Source organism: Eptatretus burgeri, chromosome 1 (assembly GCF_056783735.1).
Source record: "Eptatretus burgeri isolate ZD-2024b chromosome 1, Ebu_testis_v1, whole genome shotgun sequence".
NCBI classification, from domain to species: Eukaryota; Metazoa; Chordata; class Myxini; order Myxiniformes; family Myxinidae; genus Eptatretus; species Eptatretus burgeri.
Genome location: NC_140961.1, coordinates 161,816,405 through 161,841,516, shown reverse-complemented (window position 1 = coordinate 161,841,516; position 25,112 = coordinate 161,816,405). Strand labels below are relative to the sequence as shown.

The 25,112-nt window shown below is 40.1% G+C and overlaps 1 long non-coding RNA gene across 1 annotated transcript; it reads left to right on the top strand.

The window, feature by feature from the left end:
* Positions 1 to 17,747: 17,747 nt before the first annotated feature.
* On the top strand, positions 17,748 to 23,223 carry LOC147035890 (uncharacterized). Its single transcript, XR_015049323.1, has 3 exons — positions 17,748 to 17,925; positions 20,121 to 20,218; positions 22,245 to 23,223. It is a non-coding gene; the product is annotated as an uncharacterized LOC147035890 (long non-coding RNA).
* Positions 23,224 to 25,112: the final 1,889 nt, after the last annotated feature.

The window sequence follows — 25,112 nt, the reverse complement described above, 5'->3', positions numbered from 1 at the left end:
TGTGCTTGTGAAAGTGAACATCTCTCTGGCTATTCTCAGAGATCTGCCTCGATGTCGGCGAGTCTGGCATTTCACTCGGGCAGATTGGCAGAGACTGCAAGCAGCCATCTCTCTTTAGGACTGTTCTCCCATATCTACTGCCCATGATGTTAATTCAGCCTGGGACTTCTTCCGCAGAAACCTGCTCTCAAATGCACAGATACATCGCATCTCATCTTCAATTATCCGACTCGACTTCCCACCAATGGTCTGCTGAATCCTGTGGTGAGGCAGTTGCTTTGAAAAAAACCCCCCAAAAAAACAAAACTTGCCTTCTCTTCCTCGAAGGCTAATCCGACTGAAGGCAATCTCAGTGCATTCCAAAAAGTCCCCAACAAGTGTGTCCACTCTCAGGAGAGCCAGAAAACAACATCTGTCCAACCTCAGAATGAACTTTCAAATTTGTCTCTCTCCTGAAAAACGTGGTGGTGCCTTGTTAAGTCTATCTCTGATGAGAGGGAAGGGATGGAATGAGAGCATACACCAAATGGCACCACAGCTGACTCTGCTCGTGAGAGGCTGAATGCCTCAATTCTGTGTTTGCTTCAAAATCTTGTGTCCCAAACCCTTTGCTCTTGGTACCCTTCCTTCCCTGTCACACCCAACTGCTCCTGGACTGTGTGTATTTTGCACCTGGGAAGGTGTAGAAGTTTCTGGCAAGTGTCGACTCATTCTGTAACTGGATCAGATGGGATCAGCTCACATGCCCAAAAAACCTGCTCTGCTGCTCTTGCACTTCCGATTTTTGCTCTTTTCACCCTATCATTTGTAGACTGGGTCAATTTTCCAAAAATCTTAATCCCGAAGGCAAATGGTGTTAATTTATGGCAGGCAAGCTATTTAGGGGTATTGAGGGGTGCTGAACTCAAACCTGATGTATACCAAGCTCAAAATGGCCAATAATGCCTTAAAATTGAGAAATCAAAGATGGCCGCCAATGACGGGCTGAAATGTATTTATGTTCATATCTTTTTGACTAAACAAGGTAGAAACTTGAATGAAATGTTCCTTTGGAAGTTTTTCATATATGGGGAATCCAATGCCATATTCAGTTTTGATATAAAATGTGAAGAAACTGATTGAAAGTCATATTTATTGCAAAAATTGTCTTTTTTGAAGATGAATAATTCATCCACCAGATAAGATCCACAAGCCCCATCCCTCTCCCTACCCACCAGGAACACAGACCGCCCATTTTTTAAAGCACAGAGGCACTATGTATGATTTAAATGTTAGCAGGAAACATATTCGGGATGCAATACCCATTTTGGCTTAACAAAGTAAGGTACCCCCAAATAACACTGATGCGCTTTGACGTAAACCAACATTTGACAAGCAATTTGTTTCTTTGTAACACGAGAACAATGACAATAATTTTGGATTTAATCGTGCATGAATTGCATGAGTTTATCGGATTTGCTGTCAGAGTGATATATACAGTACTTCATTGTGTGTACAGGTAGATGTGCACACATTAACTTATTCCCGGTCGTCATGACTGTTCCAGCAGTTGTCGCCAAGTTGCGTTATATACAGTCTTTCATTGTGTGTACAGGTAGATGTGCACACATGAACTTATTCCAGGTCGCCATGACTGTTCCGGCAGTTGTCGCCAAGTTTCCTGCAGTTGCATGCCTCGATGCATTTCATGCTAATTTTCCTGCAGCGTTGGCTGAGGCACCCCTTCGTACAACCACATGAGGTGATCTCCCTGCATGCTTTCGGGATAGGTGGCAGAGAGTAGCCGTGGCACTGACTGACCGTCCAGGTGCATCCATCCCATTTCGGTCACTGGAGGAAGAGCTGGATATGGTGATTGTGCTTGTTTCCAGACACTTGCTTGATAGTGTGAACACATGATGTGAAACTGCTGCATCTGAGGTTGGTGGCAGAGTCTCTTGTGCACGACTAATAGAAAACAACTTGAGTCGTGCTTTGTTGCATGTATCGACCTCGGGCACGCCATATATCTTACAGATGAATTTCTATGTTGATAAAGCTATGATTTCGGTAAGAGGGCCCTTGCCTAGGCCAATCAGATCAGTATGATGTTGCTGGAACACCTGCCAGGCTGTTTTCTTTCCATGGCAACTGAACTGAGACACTCTGTCACAGCCGGTTACGGCATGGAAGGCAAGTAGTGTGTCCACTTGACCAGCAGATAGCAACATGCGAATTTCATGTACTGGGAAATACTTTGGAGCCTTCGAGGTCCCAGCTTTCATGAAGAGACGTGTCCATTTCATTCTGTAATAGTGTGCTAGAAGTACAAGAAGCACGTCTGTATCACATACTGACACAACTATCGTTTCCAGATCAGCATGGATGCAGTGCAAAATCAGCCGGGCATCAGCTTCTTCGTGGTCAGCCCTCAGAGAGGAGACTTCGAGATCTGGATCAGATGACTTGACAGTGGTTGCTTCGGCGAACCCCCCTGCTACTACAACCACTGGTCCATCTCTCAGGTTGTGTTCAATCAGATGGTTTGAAAGTAGTAAAGCGAGATCTGCTTTATTTTCCACGAGTGCCATAAAGCTAGAGCAGTCTGATGGGAGAGGAACTGATGACTCGTTGTCTATTTGACGATGTGCCGGTCAGTGGCGCTGCTTGTGTTTGGTCCTGGTACCTGCTTTGATTGATTCGCCTTGATACCTCTCGAAGACTACGTCGATCCTCTGGTATTTTGCTCCCATCTTCAACACATTGTTAGCAAATGTGTTGGCATAGTCACCAAACGTTCCAATGTCAGGCGGCTTTCCAAGTGCCATCACGAGTGCTTGGCCATCAATGAGCAGGCAGCTGCGTTCATTGAGTGTATCATTTGCAGGAGTTTGGACTTGTTGCGTCAGGATGTTTGCTAACACAGACTTGTTGGTGGAATGTAGACTACCACTAGTTGTGGCCAAAGATAGTGGGACGGTCATGAGTTCATGCTTGAGGATGTTTTCTCAGTTTACCTCATGCCCTGCTCTATAAGCTGTTATGAGCCTTTGTAGAATATTCCTGTCCACTTTGATAGTGTTTTGCTTGCCCTTGGAAAGTTGCACGACTTCGTACAAAGAGGCATATGTATTGGCATATGTCAACCTGCTTGTAGATCTTATCTGGTCGACGAATTATTCATCTTGAATAATTTTCTTCACATTTTATATCAAAACTGAATATGGCATTGGATTCTCCATATATGAAAAACTTCCAAAGGAACATTTCATTCAAGTTTCTACCTTGTTTAGTCAAAAAGATATGAACATAAATATATTTCAGCCCGTTGTTGGTGGCCATCTTGGATTTCTCAATTTTTAGGCATTGTCGGCCATTTTTGAGCTTGGTATACATCAGATTTGAGTTCAGCACCCGTCAATACCCCTAAATAGCTTGTATGCCATAAATTAACACCTTTTGCTTTCAGCACTTTAAATATCCACATTTTCTTTAAATATCTAGTCTATTGCTCAAGGTCGTCTTTACTCTCCTTGAAAATCCACCAACATCACAGCATTACATCAACAAGGTTCAAAAATGGATCCCCTAACTACAGATAGATCAGCTTACTTACTGCCATCAGCAAGGCCATGGAATCCATCACCACAATTGATATGAAATCCTTCCTTTGCTCCAACAACCTCATCTCAGATGACCAATTTGGAATCAGACGAGGTCACTCCACCATGGACATGCTGATTCTACTCACCAAACAATGTATGGAGGCCCTCAATGTCAGACATGAGATCAGAGCCATCTGTCTGGACATATCTCATGCTTTTGATACAGTCTGGCATCCTGCCTTAATCTACAAACTCTCTGCCTACGGAATTCAAGGTCAACACCACACATGTCTTAATGACTTTCCTCTACTCTCATAGCCAATGTGTGGCTCTCAATGGAATCCTTTCATCTCCTCTCCCTGCCAAAGTTGGATTGGCCCAAGGCAGTGTTCTAGGACCAGTCCAATTCCTGATATTTATTAATGATCTTTCTGACTCTCTGGAAAATACAGGCACGTTGCAGCTTTTTTCCTCTCTTCAGATGTTGAAAAACACTTGGAATATGTCTCAAATGAATATGTCTTTCAATGTTCATTAATCAACAATATCCCGTTCCCTTCACAAAGGAGGCCCCTATGGACAAGTGGCTAGAAAGAAGCCATTTCTGAAAAATTCACATCTGAAAGCTCATATGAAGTTTGTGAAAAAGCATCTTAATGATACTGCAGACATATGGAGAAACGTTTTGTTGTCAGACGAGACAAAAATTGAACTTTTTGGTCAAAATTCAAAGAGTTACTTTTGGAACAACCCTAACGCCATCCCTACTATCTGGAATCGTGGTGGCAACATCATATTATGGGGCTGCTTTTCATCAGCAGGGACTGACAAGCTTGTCAGGATAGAAGGGACAATGGATGGTGCAAAGTACAGGAGACTCCTTGATAAAAACCTGCTTGAGTCAGCCATGAATTTGAAACTGGGTGGGAGATTCACATTTCAGCAGGACAATGATCTGAAGCACAAAGTTAAAGCCACACTGGGGTGTCTGAATAAGAAGATAAATGTTCTTGAGTTGCCCAGTCAAAGTCCTGACTTGAACCCAATTGAACATTTATGGTGAGACTTGAAGATTGCAGTCCATCGACGATCCCCATCAAACTTAGCAGAACTAGAGCAATTTACATGTGAAGAATGGACAAATATTTCACCAACAAGCTGTGGAAACCTGGTGGAGACCTTCCCACAAAGAGTCGTAGTAATTATTGCTGTCAAAGGTTCTTCCACCAAGTACTGACCTCAGGGGTGGAATAGTTTAACAATCAGTGAACTTTGATTTGTACATGTTTTTTAAAAATAGATATTCCTTACATGTAGCCTCCTTCACCGATAACAGTGTTTAGTTTGATCTCTTCAGTTATGAATATAAAAGTTAATTTGTTAAAGTTGTTTCCACATAATTCGTAATTCATCTAAATGTGGCACTGTTGGTAGGGGTGTGAATAGTTTTGCAGACCACTGTAGATCAAAGTTCAGATGTGTCAAAGGAGAACTTTGTACGACAGAGGATGCCCAATCTGCAGCTGCTTTGGGAGACCAACTGTGTGTACTTTGCCCAAGACATATCGTGGCTGATGGTGAGGCCCAAACATTTGAGTGAGTAAAGTTCTTTGAGAGGTATTTTTTAAGGTAGTAGATGGGAGGGTTCGCCAGATGGTCTTTCTGGAGAGGCAGAGTGAGAGTGTGAGATTTGTCAAGATTGAAAGGCATATTCGAAGTGTTGGACTTGCTTATGATTTTGTCAAAGTCTGCAAAGAGGGAAGAAGCTGCTGGCTCCCTATCTGGGGAATGAGGGATGTCATGGCAGAGGGTAGAGTCATTAGTCAAGAGATGAAGTGGAAAACAGGGTTCCATTGATAGTAACGCTTTGATGGTGATAGTCGAGGAATACAGAAAGCCAGGTATGAAGTAAGCGATACCCAGTTTTTCCGGAATTTGTGGCATAATGCTTCAAGATTGCTCTGAGACTGGATGTCAGTGGTTCGATTTCTAGCCTGGCCAAGTCATACCAAAGTCTTCAAAAATGGTATGTGCTGCATCCTTGCTCGACACTTAGCATTAGGAGGATAGAGTACAGACAAACACTGGAGGTGAGCATTCATGGGGAAGAGGAAATTTCTCCTTAAATTAATCCGCTGAGTCCAGAGAGAAAAACGACTCATAAAATGGTGTTTCTGGTGTCTCCTAGCCCGGGAAGTTGCATCATTTCCCCTAAGCTCAGTGACTGTGTGTGTGCCTGAAGTGAAGTCCGATGTTGTCTCATCTATTTCTGTGTGTGTGTGTGTGTGTGTGTGTGTGTGTGTGTGTGTGTGTGTGTGTGTGTGTGTGTGTGTGTGTAATTTGTGTTGCAGATCTTCCATGAGCCATAGTCCTTGTAAAAACGAAAGAATTCACCAAGGTTCCAATCTGAAGTCCCACTTTTGTAAAACGTACCATGGAATATTTGATATCAAAATGAATATAAACCGTAAAAACAACTTCAACAGCTCTACCAAGTGTCAAACAGTAGTGCACATCATCCTCCTCATTTGTATGTAGCACAAGGCTGTGCCACTGCTGCAACACCCCTATACCAGTACACAAGTACTCATTTTGCCGACCCCAGAAGGACGACAGGCAGAGTCAACACTACGTGGTGTTAACTCAATGGTGACAGGGGCTCAAACACAGAACCGAAGACCCCAAGCCAGCTACCCCCAACCACTAAGCCAACACCAGGCTTAGTGTACATCATTATAAACGATAACAGTAATGTGCGCCATTGTGAACGATAACAAATGGTAATGTACATCATTATAAACTATAACAAATCGTAGTGTACATCATCACAAGAAAAACAAAACATTTTTTTTTTACATGTAAAAACAGAGGGAAGAAATCTAACGAACAAACCAAAAAAAAAAATATATATTTTGACATTTTACTTTTGTTGTGGGATTGTGATGGTGATGGAACAACATCAAAAGATGTTGTGATGCTAATCCATAAGGGGATTGTGGTGTCATATTGTGGCATCGTAATGTGTTGTCATTTCTACCTTGTTGGTTGTTTTTTTGAGATTTCATCCCTCCATGTTTTTACTTTTTCTTTAAGTGTTTTTATTTTTATTTTGAAAAATTTTATAGTAAGAAAAGGCTTATTGTTTTCCATATTTTATTATTTTGGTGTGTATTAAATCCATCTAGGTTATTAGATTCAGCTTATGGTACATTCTACACCACCCCTCGTTCCCCCTTTCAATCCTGGCTTTTGGATTAGTTAACTATGTGGATTACCTCTGTTATGATTACCATCTATGTTATGATTACCACAGATGCGGAAATGTCAATGCAATTATCGTTTTAAAAATAAAAGAATGCTTTATGATATATATATATATATATATATATATATATATATATATATATATATATATATATATATATATATATATATATATATATATATATATATATATATATATATATATATATATATATATATATATATATATATATATATATATATATATATATATATATATATATATATATATATATATATATATATATATATATATATATATATATATATATATATATATATATATATATATATATATATATATATATATATATATATATATATATATATATATATATATATATATATATATATATAGTTATTAGCCTGGTGTTGGCGCAGTGGTTAGGGCAGCAGCTTGGGATCCAAAAGGTCCTGAGTTCAAGCCCCGTTGGGCCACTGAATTAATACACCAGGGGGTTGACTCAGCCTGTCATCCTTCCGAGGTCGGCAAAATGAGTACCATTGTACTGGGCCAGTGTATACCCCGGTTAAAATAGGTGTACCATATCCCTGTGTCATTAGAGGTGACCAGGGTTGCGTCGGGAAGGGCATCCGGTGTAAAACATGTGCCAAATCACTATGCGGATCATATGGATGATCCGCTGTGGCGACCCCTAATGGGAGCAGCCGAAAGAAGAAGAAGAAGTAGAAGAAGAAGAAGACAAATATATATATATATATATATATATATATATATATATATATATATATATATATATATATATATATATATATATATATATATATATATATATATATATATATATATATATATATATATATATATATAGTTATTGTTATTGTTATTTTGGTATGGATCAAATCCATCTATGTTATGAAATTGTTTTAATACTTGTTTCAGTTGATTTGTGGGATGGGTTGGACATGTTTCGCTTTTGGAATGGTTCTGTCCACTGTCAATTTTCCCACTTCCCACAATCTTGGCCTGATTTGGTTGGGTCCACATTTATGTTCCATTTATTTTCGTCATAAAACGATTAATGTTTCATACATTTTTTAATTTTGGGTTGTGTGAAATAGCCCAGAGACAAAGTAACGTTCTCACGTTGGAATCACCATCATGGCTTCAGCAGTTATTGAGGCCAGTTGGGCTACAGATTAACATTGTTTTCAGAGGGTAAGAAGAAGATGTAGGAGAAGAAGTAGAAGAAGAAGAAGCAGAAGAAGTACAAATTGGTGATTTAGCGATGTATTCTGGCATCTTTTTAACTGTTGGGAATTGAGAAAACGCTCAAGAACAAAAAGTATGGCTTTTAAATGCTTACTACTTCACTCTTTCGGAGCTTATTGAGCATATTATTGTGCAGACATTTGAATGGGCAGCCATTTTTTCCCATATCATCACGATATTGAGCACTACCATACTCCATGATAAACATCATTATAAACTAAAACAAACGGTCACGTACATCATAATAAACGATAACAAATGATAATGTACATTATTATAAACGTTCACAAATGTTAATGTACATTATTATAAACTATATGCCTGGTGTTGGCTTAATGGTTAAAGTAGTGGGCTTGGGATCCTAGGGTCCTGAGTTCAAATCCCACTCAGCTGTTGAATTAACACCAGGTGGGGTTGACTCTGCCTGTCATCCTTCCGAGGTCGGCAAAATGAGTGCCAGCATGCTGGTATACTGTGTCGGAGTGGCGACCCGTCCAGGATTGTTCCCAATAGCCAAGGAGACTGCTTCGGCAGCACCAACGCTCTGCACAGAGTATGGTCCTAATGGATGGATGGATGGATTATAAACTATGACAAAAAGTAATGTACATTATTATAAACTGTAACAAACGGTAATGCACATCATTATAAACTGTAACAAATGGTAATGTACATTATTATAAACTACAGCAAACGGTAATATACATCATTATAAACGATAACAAACGGTAATGTACATCATTATGAACAATAACAAATGGTAATGTACATTATTATAAACAATAACAAACGTTAATATACATCATTATAAACGATAACAAAAAGTAATGTACATTATTAGAAACTGTAACAAATGGTAATGCACATCTTTATAAACTGTAACAAATGGTAATGTACATTATTATAAACTACAACAAATGGTAATTCACATCATTATAAACTAAAACAAATGGTCATGTACATCATTATAAACTATAGTGGTAATGTACATCATTATATGCTATAACAAATGATAATGTATATTATTATAAACTAAATCAAATGGTAATGTACATTATTATAAACGAAAACATACAGTTATGTACATCATTATGAACAATAAGAAAACAGTCATGCACATCATTATAAACTGTAACAAACAGTAATGTACATCATTATAAACTGTAACAAACAGTAATGTACATCATTATGAACAATAAGAAAACAGTCATGCACATCATTATAAACTGTAACAAACAGTAATGTACATCATTATAAACTGTAACAAACAGTAATGTACATCATTATAAACTATAACAAATGGTAATGTAGATCATCATAAACTGTAACAAACAGCAATGTACATCATTATAAACTGTAACAAACAGTAATGTACATCATTATAAACAATAAAAAACAGTCATGCACATCATTATAAACTGTAAGAAACAGTTATGTACATCATTATAAACTATAACAAACGGTAATGGAGATCATTATTAACAATAACAAATGGTAATGGACATCATTATAAACTGTAACATACGGTAATGTACATCATTATAAACTATAACATACGGTAATGTACATCATTATAAACTATAACAAACAGTAATGTGCATCATTATAAACTTTAACAAACAATAATGTACATTATTATAAAGTACAACAAATGGTAATGTACATCATTATATACTATAACAAACGGTAATGTACATCATTATAAACAATGAAAAACCCGGTAAGGTACATCATTGTAAACTATAACAAATGGTTATGTACATTATTATAAACTATAACAAACGGTAATGTACATCATTATAAACTGTAACAAGCAGCAATGCACATCATTATAAACTCTTACAAACGGCAATGTACATCATTATAAACTATAACAAAATGGTAATGTACATCATTGTATACTATAACAAATGGTAATGTACATTATTATAAACTATAACAAACGGTAATGCACATCATTATAAACTCTTACAAACGGCAATGTACATCATTATAAACAATAACAAAACTGTAATGTACATCATTGTAAACTATAACAAAAAGTAATGTATATTGTGATAAACTATAACAAACGGTAATGCACATTATTATAAACTCTTACAAACGGTAATGTACATCATTGTAAACTATAACAAACGGCAATGTACATCATTATAAACTATAACAAAACGATAATGTACATGATTGTAAACTATAACAAATGGTAATGTACATTATTATAAACTATAACAAATGGTAATGTACATCATTATAAACTGTAACAAACAGTAATGCACATCATTATAAACTCTTAGTAACGGCAATGTACATCATTATAAACGAAACAAAACGGTGATGTACATTATTATACACAATAACAAGTGCAGGTACAAAGTTCACCACCCTCATGACAAGTAAATAAATCATAATCCTCCAGCGCATGCCACCTTGCAGCACATGGAGTTGGAATTTGGAGGGATCGGTGTACAATAAATAATTGATTGATTAATTGATTAATTGCAGAATTAATATAAATAAATAATAATCACAAAATAATTAATTTATCAATCAATTGCCCAATGGCATACCGAAACCGCCACTGTTTCATCTGCGTCTGTAACTTTTTTGAAATTGAGTAAATAATCGGAAAATGAATAATTAATAGATTGATTCATCAATAAATCAAAAATATGCTTTAGAGCCAAATCACTTGATCAATGTCATGTCCAGATATGAACTTCCTTGCTCAAAATTTGCTAAAGATATTGCAAGGATGAGAAATAAAATTAATAAGTAATTAATAAATCGATAATAATTAGAAATGAATCAATTAATCTATGAATAAAAAAATTAAAAATAAGGTTTTTGCCAAAGCACATTTTCACTTTTGTCCCCAAATTACAGCCTTCTAGCTCAAAGGATGGCTGAAATATCGTTCGGAGAAGCAAGAAAGAAAATAAACCAATGTCACCCGCAGGGTGACCCGCATCTTGCCAAAATGTGACCACGTGTGACTTATTTAAGGTCACACTGAGGTGAACAGAGCTGCTATCCACCAGGAGCGACTCCTTGAGGAATATCTGTCTACGAGAGATTCCGATGAGAATCGTTCTTCAGAGTAACTATGAAAAATATGCGTTTGCCTCATAACGTCACCAAATGACGTCATAATGTCTCAAGCTTGACATATCTAGAAAGCACTCATCGAGGTGTTCAATTTGAGGTACTACACGATATGGTTCCTAAAACTTGAAAATTTGACCTTGGGGTCAAATACGTTTGACTTCAGGCGCTAGCCATGAAGCTCAAGGCCAATCGCCACCAAAAACTAATCAGCTGAGCGGCAGGCCATATACTACATTCCCATAAATTTTGGAGATGATTCGATTAAAATTACTCAAAAAAATAAGGGTTTTGTCGACCTCCATGATTTACCGCAAAGTGACCTTGACCTTTGACTTTGATCTTGACCTTTATGTGTGCTGAAAGGTATTGTAACAATACTACGATATGTTTACCCACAAGAGTTTCCGATGAGAATTGTGCTCTACAGAGTGATATAAGTGAAAAATCCAATGATTACAGCCAAACAAACAAAAAAAACTTACCAAGTAACAAATCTTGCAAAAACTTCATTTTGGCAAGATAATAAGTAATCAATTATATATTTTTGGATACATTATCGAGGCTCGAATGAGAGCTACAACACAACGCACAGCAAGGGGTCATGAGACAAGAGGGGTGGGAGTGGGAAGGACAAAACATTGAGGAACAGAAACATTCTGTGGAAGGGAGAGGGATGGGCCAGGGAACATGGGGAATACAAGATCGACATTACAGGGATTTTCAGGAAGGAAAGCAGGGAATTTGAAGGAGTTGGGTTTGGGGTGGATTAACGGGGGTATAAGTGATCGAGGAATTGGATGGGGGATTATAAGAGGTGGTGGTGAACAGCTGTTTTGAAGGCCTGGAGGGAAGAGTGGGATTGAACAGTGAGGGAGTTTATTCCAAAGGTGGGGGAAAAGAGGAATGAAAGAGTGAAGGTGAGCAGAGATTCATGATTTTGGTAGTTTTACCACAGGGGATGTTTGTGGACGTTGAGCACCCTGTGGAAATATGGTGGGGACAAATCACAGCAGAGCGGGGGTGAGGGGGGTGAGACTGGAGAGGAGTTCTGTGAGCCATTAGTGGAGATGACCTTGGATACCATTGGAAGAGAGTTTGGTCAGCATGGCAGGGAGCCAAACCATGTCAAAAGCACATGATATGTCTAGGGATATGGCTCTGATTTCACGTCCAGCATTGAGTACCTCCATCCATTGTTGGGAGAGCAACACGTGGAACATGTCTTTCAATCCAGCCAAATCTCACACTCTCACAATGTCTCTCCAAAAGGACCATTTGGAAACCCCCCCCAATCACTTTCTCAACAATCCTCTGGAAGAAGTCCTTTCTTTCAAGCTTCTGCGTCTCACTATCTGCCATGATCTTTTTTGGGAAAGCCACATTTCCAACCTGGCCTCCAAAGCCAGTCGCCGACTGGGAATCCTCCATTATGCAAAGTCCTTCCTCAGCCCACCTGAGCTCCTGACCACAGACAAAGCTTTTGTCTGCAGCCTGATGGAGTACTGCTCTCCCCTCTGGGCTTGTGCTCCTGCCTCCAACCTGTCTCGGCTTCACGCTGTAGAAACCAAGGCATTTCGGATTATTGGCAAATCCCGCAATGTGGCTGAGTCTTTGGGCCTCTCACTCAATCACCGCAGGCAGGTCGGTGGTCTTTCTGTGTTCTACTGTCTCATCTCCTGTCTCACCCCCCTGCTGTGTCTGCGATTTGTCCCCACCACATTTCTGCAGGACGCTCAAGGTCCACCAACAACCCCCTTCTGGTAAAACTACCAAAATCACGAATCACTGCTCACCTTCACTCTTTCATTCCTCTTTTTTCCCACCTTTGGAATAAACTCCCTCACTCTGTTCAATCCGATTCTTACCTCCAGGCCTTCAAAACAGCTGGTCACCCCCACCTCTTATCGTCCCCCATCCAAATCCTCAATCTTTTCTACCCCCGTTAATCCACCACAAACCTACCTCCTATAAATTCCCTGCTTTCCTTCCTGAAAGTCCCTGTAATGTCCATCGTGTATACCCCGTGTTCCCCACCCCATCCCTGCCCCATCCACAGATCTTCGAAGTTCTCTGTTCCCCACTGTTTTGTCCTTCCCATTCCCGTCCCTCTTGTCTCATGCCCTCCTTGCTGTGCATTCTGTGTTAGCTCTCATAAAGCCTCGACAAGGTGTACAAAAAAATAAAAAGAGAGAGGGTTGAGAGATTCCGGCAGATGTGGCACCCAGCTGAATGTCCATCCGAGGGATGGCACACACATTGAGGAATCACCCAGCCTGTGACACACTGGGACGACAGTTTATAGCTTGGTCAGGATTTGATCCCAGGCTAGAAAGAGTGAAAATGCATACCTCTCGGCTTTCCTGCCATGATGTGGTAATTTAGTACTCATAACAGAAAACATTTTACTCATTGTTGTCATATAATTTATTTTGCCTTCCTATCTCCGGTATCGCCATTGAAGCTTGAAGAACACGCGCTAAAAGTGGCTTCACCAAGCACTCCACAAAACAGTTGAAGAAACTTTAAAAAATGAAACGTTAAATTTGTATTTATCGAGGTCAAAGTGAATGGTCATACAATAGAAGGAGAGGAGGAGATTGGGACCATACTCTGTGCAGAGCGTTGGTGCTGCTTAAGCAGTCTCCTTGGCTATTGGGCACAATCCTGAACAAGTTGCCACTCCGACACAGTATACCAGCATATTACCAGCATGCTGGCACTCATTTTCCCAACCTCGGAAGGATGACAGGCCAAGTTAAGCCCACCTGGTATTAATTCAACAGCTGAGTGGGATTATATTATTATACCAACATCAGGCATATACAACAGAAGATTGTACAAAAAGGGGAAACGTCGTGGAAAATAAAATTTCACATTTTCAGCGAGCCAGCCACAGCCTGTTGCACCGCACAACATCACATGGCCAATGGAGAAGAGTGACCCTGACCTTTGTTCAAGTCGATTGATATACAGTCTTCACTGACAGTGCCAATATTGAAAAGCACTCGCCAAGTGGCTTAAGCACTCAAGGAAGCATTCCATCAAAATGGTTGATAAGGAAGGGCTGGCATGGCAAGCAATGATCCTTCAAATTAAACACCTTCTGCAGATGCCCAAGCTGTGAGACAAATTAACACTTTTTTTCAATCAGGCAGACCTGCTGCCAAGCTCCATTCTGGAGCTTAAATTTTGTAATCTGGCTTAACTCAAGAGATTCTCAAGGTTATGGAATGTGTGGAAATGAAATACAGCCACAAATGGTGGCATCTCTGGGGGTTTACAAGCATTGCAATGTACCCAGTGATTCATAGCTATGATGAATAGGCATTCGATAATATGAGTGAAGAAAGTGAAAGCAAAAAAAACTTTTTTGTTCAGAAAGCGTTGCGGCCTGTTCCAAGTCAAGGCATGGTTGAACAGGCCATAAAACATGGTAGCTTCAGACCCCAGCATACATCTTGAGATCGCAGAGAGCGAAGTGGCCGTGGATGCGCCTGATAAAGGATATAATTAAATAAGGCCGTCAATTATCTTCAAATGGGGTGTTTTAATTAACCAAAACACTCAATTTTCACTCATGCACTTCCTTGGAGTTCCCTTGGTATGCATGCAAAGTTGCAGGCTGCTAGGTTTTTATGATTTTGGAGTTATGGAAGAGATGCACTAACACACACACACACACACACACACACACACACACACACACACACACACACACACACACACACACACACACACACACACACACACACACACACACACACACACACACACACACACACACACACACACACACACACACTAGTGTAGATACAATTGTAAATTAAGCGTAAATGCACCTTTCTCTCAGCTGTTGAGAAAAGGCAATTTCATTCTGAGCGTACAAACCTCGGTCGAGTTTTGGTGAAAAATATTAAAATATCTATAATTGGGTTATGACCTTAATTTGATCAAGGTCAAAAATGTTATCTCAATCCCACAAACTTTTTATTGCTGCTGCAAATTTTAATTCGGAAAATCCAAGCTGGATCCGAGATAAAGCTTGGAATTTTCCAGAAAAACACGAAAAACCTAAAGGCTGCTTTAACACTCCTCAGGGTGCAAGACCTTGACCTTTAATTCAGAGGGATATGACGTAAATAAAGTTTTAAAATTCAGCTTGCTACAGGATATTGGATGATGGCAATTTCATTCCGATCGGACAAACTTTAGTCGAGTTATGGTGAAAAATGTTACAATGTCTACAATTAGGTCATGACCTTAAAATTAGGTCAACGTCAAAAAAATCTTATGGAAATCCTGCGTATGTTATATTCATATCATTGATGCACAATTAAAGTCCAAAAGTGAGATACAGCTCTGAAATGGATACAGTTTGGAAATTTGGGGTGTTGGTTGAGCAGGAAGAAGAAAAAAAAGAGTGATAAATGGTGGTTTAGTACTTCTGGTGGGGGGGGGGGGGGAAGAGGTGAGGGTGTCAGAAACTCTTGGGTACCATTAATCTAATTGTAGAAACAAACTCTACAACAGCAATAAGCCTTCCCATTTCCTTTGGGGAATATTTTGATGTCATAATTGCATTATATATGTCATGTGCTTATTTCCATCATGCATAATGACAACAATGTTTATGATTTGAAACAAATCTGATAACTCGGCAGGATTTGAGAATGAGTTAATGAACATCCCACTAGTCCTAGACACCGAGATGTTTAGCCAATAGGATGTCGAGGTGTTATCGTGACTCCTATACACCCTATTAGTACTCCACAGCAGGGTGAAGCACTTGTGGGGTCTTGCTCTGCCATAACCTGCTCTACTATATATTCTACAATAAATGCATGCGTTTATAAACCTACATAAAATGAAAAGACGAGTTTGAACCACTTAGGATTGCTAGCTACAGTATCCAATTAGTGTCCTTTTTGCATCCAATTAGGTCTACAGCTCCTGGATTTTTTTTTGTTGTTGTCTGCAGTACCAAATGCCACTTCCTGATTCCCTGCTTGGAAGCAGAAAGGTCATGTAGCATCCTATTTATTCTTGCCTTACTTGCGCATCCTCCGATCCCATTGGCCGTCCAATTATGTATCAATTATTAAGGAAGGAGCACAACGTCAAAACGTAGAATTATCTGCCTGGTGCTTTATAATCCTGATTGCTTCCACCCACTTGGCTTCCTTCCATGACATTTGACTGTCTGTCATTCACCTAAAATGATTATTATCAGACGATCTTGAATAATTCAGATCTTTAGAATTGGAAAAGACTTTCGAAGGCACGAGCTGACAGATGGCTCGTGTTCTCTACACTGATGTTGGAAAGCCATGTTAATTTTATATGGTCCATTTCTCTATGTATTAATTAATTGGTTTAGAATCACTATAAGCACGAGTCCCTGGGGATCATATTCCTCCTCTGGGATGGTTCAGATGTAAAACTTCAGGTCTTCTGGAGAAATGCCTCAGACACAGTGATACCATGAAAACCACAGCTATGCTTTCGGCCTTTGCCATCTATTTCTTTTTAATGACTTTATCAACAGTCTTGGTGGTGGTCGGTCTTTAGCGACAGGCTGGATCCTTGACGATCTCATTTGTTACGCACATTTTATCTGCCAGCATGGAGTGTGGGACAACTCCAAGTTTTATTCTCTGATGGAGGGTACTGCCATGCCAAATTGTCCCCTCAAAGTCGATTTCGTTCTGCGCTCCGGTGATGCCTGTTCCTGCTGTCACGTTTCTTCAAGGGTATCCTTTTTTTTTCTCCTTTTTGAAGGGTCACAGCCATTCTCGATGGGCTAAGCTCCGGAGTGGGTCGCCAGTGCCTCTGGTGAACCTCCAGGGGTTAAGGACACTCGCATCGGGATTTGTTGGAAAAGCTTGGGAGGCTTAAAAATCCAGCATCCCACCTCATCATAATCCAAGGCAAAAAAAATACTATTTCCATCTGTGCCTGCAGTACTCATACTCCATGCTTCATCATGTAGTTTGACTTGTGCTGCCCCTGTTAACTTTTTTTCTCGTTTTACATGATATTTGTAGTGATGCGAAGCTGTCAATGTAAAATGATTGCATTTGGCGATACTTGGACGATCCGCACATTATGAATGGAAATTAAATATTATTTTGTGTTATTGGCATCCTTATAAAAATGTGTGTATATATATATATATATATATATATATATATATATATATATATATATATATATATATATATATATATGTGTGTACATTGCAATCTATTTAGATGATACTGAATGTTGAAAGGATTTACAAGCATACACCAGGAAAAGACACTGTTGTGAAAATAACGGAAAATTGCCGTTTCCCCGAGGTCCTTGCTATGGCGTATTAACATTCAGCGCACAGCTACAAACATGCTAAGGGCCATTAAGCCTCTATTATATAGAGCGAGCTATGCATTACAGCAGCCAAATGAACAAGGTCTTAAAACTCTGACTTTATCTGCATTCACCCACCTCTGTAGGCCCACCCCCTTTCACTCCCTGTCACCCCCTTTCACCCCATTTATGATCTCCTTTTTTCCCATTGAACCCTAACCAAGTTTTCTCTCTCACCGTCTTACCTCCGCTGCATGGTGTCACACAATTTTCTTCTTACACTGCCTGGGCGTACAGCCGGGCGGATGGTTTGCAATTAGCAAAGGAAGCGCCGACTGCTCGGCTTGATTGCAGGTATGAGGATGGGCAGCGGAGACACCAATCCCCTCTTGGCTATAACGCTGTGTACGGCGTTTCAAACTTCTCCGGTGGCTTCGTACTGTTAAGATTCTTCTAAAAGCACTGTCTCAACTAGTTAAACTGCTTTCCAAAGCAATCTAAGACTTGCCAAAATATTTTTTCTTATGTTTAACTGTTGTGCAGCTTTTATTTTTTTGCCTTTATGCTCATCAAACTGGCTTTGTAGTCGTCCTCCAAAGAAAGTTGTGGGCAGAAGAGGATCCTCTCTTGACACTACCCGTTTTAACTCGGTGCAACAATGCTCTTGAAAGATGGAAATTTTGTGATGAGTATAATCAAAAAAGAACTCACACATATGAGGAAGCTGTTGGCTAATTATACCATTCCCATAATGTACATGCCAACTCTCCCACCCAATGATTCACTTAATCTCAAGTGCGGAAGATGACTCGGGTACCAAGGCACAATGGCTTACTATTTTTGAAAATGTATTTCATGGGATGTTTAGCATCTGTATTATAGATTCAGGTTGGACAGCTAGGTTTACATCTCCATGGAAGTAGAAAATCTGACACACAGTATAAAGTACTGGGTGACCACAAAAACACAGTACTGACCTTACCTCTAATAACTTCATTCATACTAACGAGATCCTCTAACTTTTTGCAGGTGTGTAAAGTGGAGTTATGGTAAGAGTTAGAACATGTAGATTTACTCAAAATCGTCACAATTTTTCAACATTCCGTGGATATATAAAAAAAAAAACAAGAAAATAAAATTCAATCAGAGTACCTGAGAATGAAATCCGTCAGGAAGACTCAAACCAAGTTGAGGGTTATATGTCGAAGGACAACGTCTGCCGAGGAAGGCCACAATCCATAGATGATCCCAAAAACAGCGACAACTGAAAGCTCTGTTCAATCTTTGCAGCCGAATGTGTCGGAATAATAAACAATTGTCCTGTCAAATCCAAGTGTGTCTGCAGTGTAGAGCAAGTGCTGTGACCTCAAACAAATCAATGGCATCAAAGATATCCATCTGAAACTTTCCATAGTGATCATGTGAAGGAAATGTGCACCAAAGAAGATGGCATTTTAATCTAGAACAGCACTCGGTGATGCACATACATCTGCCAGGCTGAACAGTTTATGTGTTGTATCCCATTGACAGGCCGGATCTGCATCCGGACCTGAACCGAAATCTAATAGACTTGTTCTTGTCACCTTCCCAACTCTTCCATCAAGTTTCGTCCGAATCCGTCCACAACTTTTTGAGATATCGTGCTATATATTGTTTTTGGACCCATCTCTCGATGGTGAAGAATCACTGAAACAAATTTTCAGATCCAGATCCGGATCTTCAGCAAAATCGAATCAATTCATCCTTGGCACACACCCAACCTCTCCGCCAAGTTTCATTCGAATCCGTCTGTAACCTTTTGAGATATCCTGCTCAAAGACAAACAAACAGGCAGGGGTGAATACATCACCTCGGTCCACCTTCGGTGGTGGAGGTAATAAAGACAAAGAATGTTTATTTAATTATATGGAGGCCTTTTTCTGGTCATTCGCTGTATATACGTATTGAGGGTTAAATAATAGGTAAAAATTGCCAAAGGGTTCGTGGGAAATTTGTTTGAAAATATAAATAATCGCACAGTTTTGTTATCACAAATACACTGAAATCCCTCTTTTTAGATGAATAGTGTTTGCAGGTCTTGATTGTGAAACATCAGACTCTTGCATCTCCATGGTTATTTGTGCAGGAAGATGTGAACAAACCGCATATTGTGAGCACAGGTTCTGGGATATTTTGCTCCACGTGCTGTTATGACAGCAAATGTGATGGTGGAACATTAGAGGCACTAAAGTGTTTAAAAAGCAGAACGTTTGAACATCATTGCCTCCGCAAGCTGTGCCTGCAAAATGATCATGAGAGTTAACGGTAACTTGTTATGTCCCATCAAGCAGCTTGTAAGAGCTGCTTTCAATATCAGCCTAATTCACGGGATGAGATTCGCAGATGAGAGTCCTTGCAGGTTTTCGCTTCTGCTTCATTTGACAGGAAGTTTGTTTCAAAACATTAATCTGTTGTACACAGGATAATTGTAGTAATTGCTTCTTCCTCTTTGGTAAGTGTTCCTTCCTGAGTACTCACCGATTTGGTGGTGTTTACCACATTCTCTGCAGTTCGATGATGGATGATGGGGAATTAAAGGGAGGACAGACAGAGGTGATTTCAACTTCGTGGAGCACAATTTGAGGATTTGAACACTGATGTCTTCTGGGTCAGTTGCAACGGAGGTGTCGACAATGGCTTGGCACTTTGTGAATTTTTTATATATATATATATATATATTTTTTAAAGGTTGAAGCCTTCTGTCACACACTAAATATTCCTCATCGAGGCCAAGCCTTAAAATAAAAGAACTGCATGAATGGAAAACTAAGGAAAAAGAGAATAGTCCAAGAGTTTTTGAGGAAGTAAAAAATGTGCTTTTTGAAAAGTGGAAGGTCATAAGTGTTTGGGAAGACGTGAGAAGGTAAAGAGTTCCTGAGTTTGGCAGTGGAGGGGAAGAAACAAACATCCTAATGGGCCACCCTTGAGTTGGCAATGGCCACACAATAATCATGTGATGTTGTGGCTTGTTGACTATTCCTTGGTCTCACTAATGGTGGAGGTACACAAGCAGCAAGTTCTTGCGAGCAGAAACCGAAGTAATATCTGTAGAAAAGAGAAAGAGAGCCGACAATGCGGCGTGATTTGAGCAGGTCGAGTTTTGAGGTCACATTGGTAGAGTTGACAAGTCGAATTACTTTGGATTCAATTCTGTCCAGTAAGTATGTGGAGCTGGAAACTCCCCAGATGTGAGAGCAGTACTCGATACAAGGACGGATCAATCCTTTATATAGTTGGAGTAACTGCTCAGAGGAGAAGAATTTTCAACATCTGAACAGGACTCCTAATTTCTTCGAGGCAGACTTAGCTATCTGTATAATGTATGGATTCCAGAATAAATTTGATGCGAGAGTGATACCGAGTCAGTTTATTGTATCACGTGGTGGTGTAGTTGTAGAGCTTTCAAAGGAGATTGGAGAGTTGAGAGGAGTTTTAGAGAGAAAGAGATGAGAAGAAATTGAGTTTTTGAAATGTTAAACTTAACTTGATTACATTTGTTTGATTACTGGGCGATCTTGTCCAAATTCAAATTTAAAGAGGTGGCTGTGATGAAACGAGATGTAGATCGAGTGAGGGATGATGGGGCCAGATGGGAAAGACATGGAGGAATGTAATGTTGAGTCATCAGCATACGAGTGCATTTGGTGATTTGTGGAAGAAAGAAGGTCATTGATAACAAGAAGGAAGAGTGTTGGGGACAGAACAGAACCCTGAGGTACACCGCTGTTGATAGGGAAGGGGGTCGATGTTGAACCATCAGCAATTATGGAGACAGAGCGGTCGGAGGGAAATCTCGATATGAGAGAGCAGAGTGAAGGAGGAAAGCCGAAAGAGGGAAACTTGGATATCAGTCCCCGATGCCAAACTCTGTCAAAGTCTTTTGAGATATCAAGGCCTAAAACAAAGGATTCATTAAAATCTCTCAAATAATAGGTCCAGACATTCGTAATGTAAGAAAGGATATCACCTGTAGATCTTGACTTGTGAAAGCCGTATTGATGGTCAGATAGAAGACTGTGAGATTCAAGATTCTTGAGAAAATGGGAATTGAGAAGACATTCAAAGACTTTGGAAACAGTGGAAGTCAGAGCAATAGGATGGTACTTGGAAGGGATTGAACGATCAACCTTATTTAAAATAGGCTGCGTGAAGGCATGTTTCCAGGAAAGAGGAAAAGTTTGGGTTTTTAAAGAAGAACGAAACAAATGAGAAAGCACGGATGCAAGTTCTGAAGCACATTCCTTCAAGACATGGGAAGGATGCCATCTTGCCCATAGGTCTTGCTTATGTTCAGAGAGAGGAGTATTTTTTTGACTGCATGAAAAGAGATTACAGGGAGGGACATAGGATTGGTGAGGGGAGCATCAGAGGGACATGGAATGTTAGAGTCATCCAGTGTGGAGTTAGAGGAGAAAAATAACCAAAAAGAGTTGCTTTATCTGTCGGAGAGACAGCAATAGTATCATCGGAATGGAAAAGTGAGGGAAAGGTAGAGCGACAAAAGTTGTCGGAGATACTTTTAGCTAAGGACCAGAAAGATCTATTAGTGTAAGAAGATGAGAGTTTGTCACATTTATTGTGAATAAAGGAATGCTTTGCCTCACAAATAACATGTTTGCAATGATTTCTGGCAGGTATGAAAACTGAATGCGAGTCGGAGGAAGAAGAGTTTTGTCATGTCTGATATGCGGCATCCCTTGCATGAATGGCCGCAGATCAGGAATTGTTGAACCAAGACTTGGTCGGAGAGGTAGACTTGAAAGATAACAGGATATAAGCCTCCATTCCTGCAAAATTAACATCAGCTATATGTTCAGCAGAGATAGAGGCATCACCCGAGGAGAGGCAGTAGCCTTTCCAGGGAAAGTCAGAGAAGAAGTTTCTTAAACAATTGCAGTCAGCATTGTTGAAATGCCAATACTGGTGTTTCCTCGGAGCAGTCAGATGAGAAGTAGTTGTGGTAAGTAAAGTGATGTTCACAAGATTGTGGTCAGAAGAACCAATTGCAGGTGAAATAGCGTAGATTTAATGAAACGGATTGGAAGTGAAGAATAAATCCAAATGATTGATAGTGTGGTCATGATGACGATCTGGGATATGGGTATGGTGGGTGTTAATTTGTTCCAAATCATTAAGAATGGAAAATGTAAGAGCTTCAACCCTCCCAGCATCTGTGTGGGAAGATTTCATCCGCTCCCTGTGGTGTACGTTGAAGTCACCGAGATCGAGAAATTCTGCTTGAGGGTGTTCGGACGTCATGGCCTCATGGCAAGAGTTGAGATAGTCAAAGAAAGCTATAAAGTTTTTGGAGTTGGGAGAGTAGTAAGTGAAACAGAGAATGATAGTGATGGTCGGGAGATAAATCTTAAGCCAGATGACATCAAAGTTTGGAGATTTGAGGTCGTTTCAGAGTTAGGCAAGGTCACCCTTGGTTTGGTTTACTATGATAAGAATACAAGTTGCTTGTTGTTAACTTCCTCCACAGCAACAGAATGGGCAAGTGTTGCATTCACAAAGGGATCAACCAATGCATCAGGAAAATAATGTCCTCACATCCCACAAGAGGTATTTTTGGGTTGCAATTATGAATGAACGGCTCGATTATAAACGAGAGATGAGAGTGAAATTTGATGATGATGATTCTTCCATAGAGTGTTTATTTCATAATATTTACTCTGCCATGTACAGCAATAAAATGGTTGCCATCAATTCATGACCACATGTCCATTCCTGAAGTGGGAGGTCACAGACTACCATCATGCAGTTCGCTGTAGATGTCCTGCTAAGCTTGCATAGACATGAAGAGTCAATACGATTCCACAGAAGGCTCAACTCTTGGGTTACTGACTTTCCCTACACTCATAGCCATGTGGCTCTCAAGAGAAAACTTTCATCTCCTCGCCCCGTCAAGGCTGGAGTGCCCCAAAGCAGTGTTCTGAAAGCAGTGCTATTACTAATCTTCATCAATGATCTTTATGAATACAGAAAATCCTCTTTATATATTTGCTGATATATACCCTCTGCCATGACATTACCCATTCTTCCCATCGGCAGACAGCAGCCTCTTTCCTCTCTTCAGTCCGTGACAAAATCACAAGCTGATCAAACACTTGGAATACGTCTTTCAATTCTGACAGATCTCACACTCTCACTACCTTTATCCGGAAGGACCATCTCGCAAACCATCCTCTATACTTCCTTAACAATCCTCTTGAAGAAGTTCAGTCATTGAGCCATGATCTTTCTCAGGCAAATGACAATTTAGTTGGCCTCCAAAGCCAGCCACTAACTGGGCATTCACAGTTATACAAAGTTCCTTCATTGGCACAATTGAACCTCCATCCACCTACAAGGCCTTCACCCACAGCTTGATGGAGTACTGCTCTCCAATCTGGGCTGGCACCCCTACCTCACACCTTGCTCAGCTGGACACCATGTAAACCAAGGCGTTCAAGATTATTGGAATATCTTGTGATGAAGCAGAATCTATGGGCCTATCACTTTCCCATCGCAGACAGGTTGGTGTTCTCTGTCTTCCATCACCTCCCTTTTGATCTTCCACCCTCTACTCTTTGGTGCTTTGTACCTCCCCCCATCCTTCCCCAGGTTTCTGCATTAAGCATGTGGCCAGCCATAAACCCCCTTTTTATAAAACTCTCAAAATTTAGAATCACTGCTCACCTCTACTCAATTGTTTATCCTTTTTCCACACCTGTGGAACCAACTTCCACATCCTCTTCAATCTCATTCATCCCTCCGGGACTTCAAGACCGCTGTTCACCACCATCTCGGATCACCCCCAATGCAAAACCATGATATTTCTACCCTTGTTAACCAACCCCCACCCACAAGCCTCCTCCTTCCAAACTTCCCTTTTTTTATTTTTCTTCCTGAGGGTTTGCTTGTGTATCCATCTTGTCCACCCTGTGCACGCTTTCTCTACCCCTCATCCCTTATTTGCCAAAGTTTCCCTCTACTTTGTCCCTCAACCCACTGCTCGTGTTTCCCACTCACTTCTACTGTTCCTTATGTTCTCTTGCATCCTCATTCGTTGTGTTCCAGCTGTTCCATGAGCCTTCACACTTTGCATACAAAAAATGACTGAAGCATAATTTCCGCCTCAAAAAGATCAACCTGTATTTTTATTTCGACTTAGTGTTTCTATATGGGTTACCATGACTGGTTTAGCAATCGGCATTGCCATATGGACATTTGGGTTGAGGTTCAGTTTAGCCATTAAGTAATGGTTGCTGAGAATGGTGCCCACTTCATTTTGAGCAGCGAATCGCTGGTACTGGATCGGTGTAGATCACAGCCTTCTCCGTCGACTTGGTGGATGAATGAAGACGAGAGCTTTGCTGATTGTGGTTTGTCATTAATTTCCGGCATGGATTAAATTCATTACACACTTCTTTTATTGTCCTCATTATGATGCAATGAATCGTACCTTTATCTCAAGCACTGTTGCCATGTCAACAAAATTTTCCTTTGGGCTGGGTTTT